Here is a 10,000-nt window from a genome sequence, read left to right as displayed (position 1 = left end):
TATATATATATATATTATATATATTAATATATATATATATATTAGAAATAGATATACATATATACATGTATTATATATATATATATAATATCTATATATATATATAATTTATATATATTATATAATATACATATATTTATATTATACACACACAACACACACACACACACACACACACACACCACACACATATATATATATTATAATTATATATATATATATATATATAACATATAATATAATATATATATAATATTTACATACATTATATCCATACATATAACTCTTTATATGATATATAAATAATATATATCATATATATATACATTACTATAACTATATGATATATATACTATAATATATAAATATAGAAATACTCAACACACAACACATACAAACTTCACACTACACACACATCTACTAGAGTTAATATACATATATTATATTATATATATATATAAATATATATATATGTATCTCTATATATATTACTATATATAGATATACATATATATATATAAAGTTTTTTAGATATATTTATATATATATATATAAATTATATATATATATATATAAATATATGTATCTGATTATATATATATATATATATACATATCAATATATATATATAATAATTTTATATAATATATATTATGTGTATTTATATGTCATATATTGCATATCATATTATATATATATATATATATATATATATATATATGTTGTGTGTTGTGTGTGTGAGAGTGTGTGTGAGTGTGTGTGTCTGTGTGAGATTGTGTGTGTGTGTGTGAGTGTGTGTGAGTGTGTGTGTGTGAGTGTGATGTATTTATATATATATATATACTCTATATATATTATATATATATATATGTATATATCTAAACTATATATATATTAATATATATATATATATCTAAAATTATATATATCTATAAATATATTTATTACTGATATATATATATCTATATTCTCATATAAGACATATATATATATATATATCAAATATATGTGTGTACTTATAGGATATTAATATATATATATATAAATATATATATAAATATATATATATATATATATAAACATATATTTATATAATGTGTGTACATCCATTATTATATTTATAGATATTTATCTTTACTAGATATACATATTATAAAAAATTATAATATATATATGTGTATGTTTATATATATCATATTATATATATATATATTATTATATATCTATATATATATGTAATTATAAATATGTATATATTTAATATATATATGTATACATATATTATATATATATATTAAATATCTATATATATAAATATATATATTATATGTGTATGTGTGTGTGTTATTTATATATATATATATATATTATATATATATATTTATATATATAATATATAAATATATATATATTTATGATATATTTATATATTGTATATATATATATAAATAAATATATATATATATAATATATATATACTTACTTATTATAATATATATATATGTTATAGTATATATATACATATATACAAATTATTTTATATATATATATATATATATATATATATATATATATATAGTTGAATATTTATATATATAACAATATATATTATATAATAAATATATTTTAAATACAACTTTTCAAAACATAGCAATAAATATAAAAATATATATAAAATTTTAAATAAATATTAATAATATAAAGAAAAAATTTTAAACATATTAATATAAATATACATATATTACTAAAAAACATTAAAAATAATATATAAATAATAAAAATAATAAATAATAAATAAAAATTTAAAAACAATTAAAAAATATATGTTATTAAAAAAAAAATAAAATATAAATAAAATTAAAAATATTATATATATATATAAAAATTTTTATGTAAAAAAATATCATAAATAATATATATTTAAAAATTTAAATAATATAAAAATTTAAAAATGAAATTACTAAATCAATCTATCTATCAAAAAATCACTTCTATCTATCTATCTTCTAAATATATAAATAATTTAAAATATAAAAAAAATATAATCTAAAATATATAACTATATAAAAAATAATATATATAATAAAAACACCCCCCACACACACACACAAAAATATAAATAAAATATATATATATATATATATATAATATATATATATACACAACACACACACACACACACACACACAACACACCCACCAATATATATACTATATATATATATATATATTATATATATATAATACTAATATATATATATACATACATATATCCATACATATATATATATATATATATAAATATATATATATAATATATATATATAATATATATATATATATATATATAAATATATAAAAACTCACAACAACACACATACAAAAACACACAATATACACACCACACACACACACTATATATAATAAATATCTATATATATATAGATATAATATATATTAGACTATCATCTCGGTACAGAATAAAACTCTCAATCTCTATCTATCCACTCTATTAATAACATAATATATAAATCAAACTTCCTCTCTAATCTATATATAAAAATATATCTATACTATTTCATATCTATAAATATAAATATCTCACAATGTCTATCAATATCTACTTCTCTAACTATAAACTATAACTATCTATCTATTCTATGTGTGTGTGTGTGTGTGTGTGAGTGTGTGTGTGTGTGTGTGTGTGTGTGATGATAGTTTGAGAGTGAGAGAGAGAGTGACATATCTAACCTCTCACACTCACTCACTCTCTCTCACACTTATAACTCACACAATCACAACTCCTCACAAACACTATACACTCACCCAAATCAATACAAACAAACACACACTCACTCTATCTCTCTCACTCACACACACTCACACTCACCTCTCTACACTCAAACTCTACACCCCACCTCACTTAGAGTCCTCACAGACTCTAAACTCTCCTCAACTACTCTATAACTCAATCTCTATCTCTTCTAATAACTACCACAAATATCTCTCATAACCACACTAAATCATCCTCTATATTCTAATCTATAACAATACAACTCTCCCCCCCCCCCTCCTCATCTCTCAAGTTCTGTTTTATCCACTAACATCTCACTCACGTCTCCACACACACTCTCTACAAACCACTCAATCTCTCACACTCACACAACACTCCTCTGAAAATCACACTCCTCTCACACTATCACTCACTAACCACACTCTCCTCTCACACACATGAGTTAGAGGATACTCACTCTCACACACACACTCACACTATCACTCTACACACACACACACCACCACCACTCCACAAAACTCTCATCACAAACACATACACATCACTCTCACACACACACACACTCACACACACTCACAAACTCTCACACACACCCACACTCATACACCCACCACACTGTTACACATACAACACACACCCCTCACACACCCTCACACACACTCACACACACACACACACACAATCCCCCTTACACACACACACACACAATCCCCCACACACACACACACACACACACCCCCACACACACACCCACACCACACACACACCACACTACACCCACCCACACGCACCCACATCCCTCACACACACACACCACACACACACACGCACACACACACACACACCAAACACACACACATGCACACACACACACCAGGACACACACACTCACACACACCCGCACACTACCCACACACACCCACACACACACCACACACACACACACAAACACACACCACAACACACACACCACACACACACCTACACACACACAGCACACTTCCACACACACACAGACACACACACCTCCCACACACACACACACTACCACCCACACACACACTCACTCACACACACGGGGTGACACACTCATACACACCCACACCACACAGACACACACACACACCCACACACACACACACTACACCCCCCACACACACACATCACAACACACACAAACACACACAAAAACATAACCACATACACACACACACACCCACACACACCACACACACAACACACTCACACACACACACACATAACACACACACTCGCACAGACAGCACACACCACACACTCTCACCTCACACACACACACACACACACCACACCACACACACACCCACACACACACACACACACACACACACACACACCACACACACCCACCCACACACACACACCCATACTCCACACACACTCACACTCACAATCTATCCCCCCCACCCCCCACACCCCCAACACACCCCCCGCTCACATATAACTCTCATCTAACTAAAACTATACTAAATATCTATCATCTCTATCTCTAAACTACAACACTCTATATAACCACACACGACACACCCCCCACCACATACCCACAACTACCCCCACCCCACCCACCCACACCTACAAAACTTTATCAAAAATATCAATCTCTCAAATCAATATCTACTATATATATATATATCAATCTATCACTCTCTCATAATATAACCTATATTAATATAACACCTATAACAAATATAATAACTATATATCTACTCTATATCCTCACTTAGCTCTCACTCTCACACACAACTCATACACACTCACAAGACTGTCTGTAATCTCACACACACTCTCTGCACACTCAAACTCTCACTCACACTCTCACACACACTCACAAACACAAACACCATGACAGACTTAAGTCACATCACACTCACAATCACACCTCACTAACTAACTCTAAACAAACTCACACACAACTCATCTATCCTACACTCTCTCTTACACTACCACTCTCACAGACTGAATCCAAACTCACACACACACTTACCACACTCACTCTCCACACTCACACTCACACACACACTTAAAACTTCTCTCTCTTCCACACAGCACTCACACGTCACTCATTCATCTCAAACACACACTCTCTCTCTCACTCCACTCACACTGAGTCTCACAAACTACACACCCACACTCCACACCACTGTCATCACAACCTCTGACTCATACTCAGCATTTCACCACACTACTCTATAAAAATTCTTCTGTCACTATCTAACACTCTACACTCTCAAATCAAACAATAAACACAAAATAATAAGTATCAATCTATAACTATATACTAACTCTCACCAAACTATAACTCTACATACAAATATATATATCTCTATCACATATATAAACTATCACACACTCTCTAATAATCACAATATCTGTATATGTACTCTCTATCTAAATCATCAAATCATAATATAAATCTCAAACTCTCTATGTCATCACTCAATCTCTAAAATCAACTCACTCTGAATATCAAAAAATGTCACCTATCTGTATTCCTCTCTGATAATTCTCCTCCAATTCCTAACAAACCTTTATCTCTATCTCTCTATAACTCACACACCAACCTCAATATCTCAAATCACTATCTCTTACTATCTGTGACTCCACAATCTAAAATATCTAAATCTCTATAACTCTCATAGCTCTCTCTATATCTATAACTCTACTCTCCTCACTATAAAAATAAAGAACTCTACTCCCCCAAACCCCGCACCACCTACCCCCGGCCCTGACACCCACCTATTTTCTATATCTATCTCTAACACAAAATCTCTCTCTACTATCTCAATCTAATCAATAACTATATAACTCTATTATATATATATATATATATATATTCTATTAAAATTCTATATTTCTATATTGTATTACATATATATATATACTATATATATATATTATATATATTATATCAATATATATATATATTATATATATATATACATACATACATATATATATATATACTATATATATATATATATATATATACTCTTATATATATATATTCTATGTCTCATTACCATAAAGATGAGTAGCAGATGTATGCACATAATCCTATATAACAAGAAATGAAGAAGACAAGCTAATTCCACCCTAATACGCACTATATTCATGAAATTAAAAAGAACCTTACTACCATTTCTCACTTATTCAATATGACCAATATGACAAGTGTTACACGATGATTTTGATTTACAATGTCAAATTCATTACGGGCTTTCGACGGGGAAAAAATCAACAGCATAAAAAAGCAAAAACATATAGTTTTGCTTTCTCATACTACTTTTAAAACATAATTTTTACTTGACTTGACCCATTCCAAAAAAATCACATCAAAGACTGTTTAATGATTATAAGTTCATATTAATCCTATGATTCATTCTATAAACAATATTACGGTGCAATATTACACATCAGATATATTTGTTAATGATTTTTTAAGCATCTTTTTTTTTTATTCAAAACACGTGGAAATTAACATAAAATTTTACAAATTAAAAAGTCTGTACATTTTTATGATTCTTTCAGCAATATGAGTACTTATGAAGTTAAATATTTTATAAATATGTATTAGCAATATTACATTTACGCAACCATAATTTCAATATATATTCAGCGATATATTAACGTAGGCGCTAAACTTCCACGTGTGTAAATCGATATGTTTAGCTTAACTCTCTCTCTCTCTTTCTCTCTCTCTTTTTCTTTCTCTCTTTCTCTTTCTATTCCTCTCTCTCTCTTTATTTCTCTCTTTCTCTTTCTCTCTCTCGTTTTCTTTCTCTCTTTCTCTCTCTTTCTTTTTTTCTCTCTCTCTCTTTATTTCTCTCTTTCTCTTTCTATTTCTCTTTCTCTCTCTCTTTATCTTTCTCTTTCTCTCTGTCTCTCTATCCATCTATATAAATCTTTATATCCATCTTTTCAATTTATATATAAGGGAATGTTTAAATCTTTAAAATGAAATGCTTAAATTCGCACGTCTGATCTATCTCTAATGTCTAAACAAGTATTCATCTCATACGAATCTAATTTTTATTTTTCTTCTCTCATTTTTCAAAGCTCTATTTTGTATCCAGTATATACTGCCGTTAAACCCAGAAAGTAAACAGCGCTTTCCTTATATTAGTTGCTATATACTTTTTATCAAGTGATCGGAGAGAATGGAGGTATTTGTGACACAAAACTGCAATAAAAATCGATAAGATACCTTACACTAATTTATTAGCTATGACGTCACGCGAGAGCGGTTAAAATAATGGGGGTCGTAATTCGATTTACGACATGCGCGGCCTGGCTGCGCGGGCATACGATATCGTAAACTGTTTTGAGTATCCGGCCTCAAGTGGTGGCTAATACATACAAGGAACCCTGGTGATAAAGCCTGTTGATATTACTATAAGTCTTAAACAGTGCATTTAGGAATATATAATACCCCAGAGTAAGATGGTAGTTGTTTGTATGGAACATCTGCACGGTGTCTCGTAATCGCATAAGATAGTGATATATGTGCACGTGTAAGTCTTTATGCGCAGTATTGTGTTTATGGATATAAATATTGCATATGAAATGAAATTATCATTGGTTGCGATAATAATGTGCACCCTCTACTAGAATTTGTTTTCATTATTGTTATCATCATTATTATTAAAATATTATTAGCAGTATGAATTATCATTATCATCATTATTGTTGTTATTATGACTATCATCATTTTACACAGAAGGCCTACCTGACCTCCCCTGTTCACCCCATTTATTGAATTTAAGGGGAAAAGGATTTAGTAATGATAACAATGATTAGAGTATTAATAGCGCATATGCAAATAGTGAAACAAACGCAATATTCAGCACAGTGATGTAGAAAATAGTGCGAGATACAGAACAACAAACCCCCACCTTACGTGTGACGTCACCTCACCCCCCCTCCCACCCCACCCTTACCCCCAGCCCTCTCTCTCTCTCACACACCATGAAATCTCTCATAAGAAGCAACACGCGCAGCAAGCACACAGAAAGGTTCTTTTCTATGTTCTCACTATAAAAAGACTCTCGATACATAACTAACACAACAGCCCGTGTAACCGCTCCCCCTCACCCATCCCACGCCCTCAGGTCACTCTCAAGCCAACCGACGGAGAGGCAATCCCGCCCGTATATCCAGTTTCTAGTATTATAGCAGACCCTCCTACCCTTTTTCAGAGTGCAACATGCATGACCTAAAAGCCTGGTTTATACAGGTCAAACTGGCGCTCAACTCTCGGAACATATTATGCCCTGAGGAGTAGTACAGCCAGCTTGTGCAATGTCTGTCCCCGAACGAACGTCATGACCTCTGTGGTAGACCTAGTTGAAGATCCGACAAGTATTCGCAGTTTAAAAAAAAAAAAAAAAAAAAAAAAAAAAAAGTAATAATAATAATAATAATAATAATAATAATAATAATAATAATAATAATAATAATAATAATAATAATAATAATAATAATAATAACAATAATATTAATAATAATGATAATAATAATAATAATAATAATAATAATAATAATAATAATAATAATAACAATAATAATAATAATAAAAACGCCATCTTGGAAAATGCGACGCCGGGTCATATGAAAACACCCACCACGTTCTTGAAGAGAGACGAGCTACAGGATCTAAGCCCCCTCTCAGTTTCTACACTGCATATGACGTCTCCTTGATAATACCAACCAAGGTCTTACCAATGATTACATAAATAGCAAACTCACCACTAGATTGCCCTTTCACATCAGCCCTGCTGCAGAACGCCCTTGACAGACTGTTCACCACACCAAATCACTATGGCTGCATCTATTCAATACAATGCAACAATCGGTTTTTTTTTTTCGAACATTATCACAAGCACTGCAAGATATCCAAACCACAATAAATTCACAGGGCTACAGAAATATCTCAGTGCCGTACTGCTACCACCAAGACATCAACCCCCGCCCCCGCCCCATCCCCTCGGTGATGCTCCCACCCCCCTTCCCCTCCCCTCCCCCCGGCGACAACCGTGCTCTCCATACCGGCCTAATCACCAGAATCTTTCCTCCACGCCGCCTGGACCTGATAAGACGGCGCGATAGCCAAGTATCCTGCAACGCCTTGTAGAGCGTACGGCGCCTACCCCAGATATCAAACAATGAAAGATAAACAAAGCAGGGGAATCCATGTGTGCTGTCACAGCGTCTCTCTCCACTCGTAGTGACAACAGCAAGTCATCACTCCACTCAATATAGCAACATATCAGAATAAAGGAAAACACCTGTCGTAACTCACACGAGATGCCTGAAATGGGAACGCGCTATCTAGAGGCTAAGGCAGAATTTTATTTCATGGAAAAGCTCGGATATGTGCGAAAATCCAGTAGCATGTGGGCATCTCTACTTCACACGGTTAAAAAGAAAGGCAGATTGACACCATGTGAGGACTACAAACTCTTCAGTGCGTAAACAGTACCTGACTGATACCTTTCACAATATCTCTGCACTCCACTCCTAGTGACAACAAAAATCACCGCTCCACCCAATAATGCACTAAATCAGAACAAAGGACATACTTGTCGTTACTTGTCCGAGACGCTTAAAACAGGAACGCTATTTAGAGGCTAAGGCGGAATTTGACTACATCTTACATGTACTGTGCAACATTGCCCAGTTGTTCTAGCATTTCATGGACGAAGTAACCCATGGGCCTCAGCAACACTTTTAGTTTACATTGATGTCATTGTAGTGAGTACAGATGGAGACTTTCACAAGTAACACCTTAAAGATCTGTTCAGGCAATTCTCCGACTTCGGCATTGACATTAACCCGGATAAGTGCAAATTCGGATTACAGTTGCTAACCTCCCTTGGTCACACCATCAGCGCCATGGGCATCATCCCTGACAGATCAGTTCCCACCCCCAAAGGTGCAATGCAAGGTATAACGATTTTTTGGCAGGATGTATTTCTATAGAAGATTCCTCCTGCAGGATGCACAATTAATGGCACCACTCAACAACATACTGATGTTGACAAGAAAAGGAGAGCACCAGAAGGATATCGAATGGACCGACGCAACTCTCGTGGCATTTGAAAACTGCAAGGCCCCTGTCCACTACCTCTTCCCTCATTCATCCACACTCAAAGGTCCCCACAAGCATCAT

At 32.3% G+C, this 10,000-nt stretch overlaps 1 protein-coding gene across 6 annotated transcripts in view; it reads right to left on the bottom strand.

Annotated features, from left to right (window-relative positions):
• Window positions 1–8,682, bottom strand: part of LOC122251577 (galactosylceramide sulfotransferase) — a 31,138-nt gene extending 22,456 nt beyond the window's left edge. For 2 of the 6 annotated variants that reach the window (XM_043013604.2, XM_043013606.2), the window contains exon 1: window positions 8,578–8,662. The gene's annotated coding sequence lies outside the window, so the exon portion shown is untranslated. Of the gene's footprint in view, window positions 1–8,577 lie in introns of all 6 variants that reach the window. The other 4 variants (XM_086553671.1, XM_086553673.1, XM_043013608.2 and 1 more) reach the window with 4 other exon arrangements.
• Window positions 8,683–10,000: the final 1,318 nt, after the last annotated feature.

This window comes from Penaeus japonicus, unplaced genomic scaffold (genome assembly GCF_977035675.1).
Source record: "Penaeus japonicus unplaced genomic scaffold, GWHDUDI00000001_assembly GWHDUDI00000028, whole genome shotgun sequence".
NCBI lineage: Eukaryota > Metazoa > Arthropoda > Malacostraca > Decapoda > Penaeidae > Penaeus > Penaeus japonicus.
This window is presented reverse-complemented; position numbering and strand designations above follow the sequence as displayed.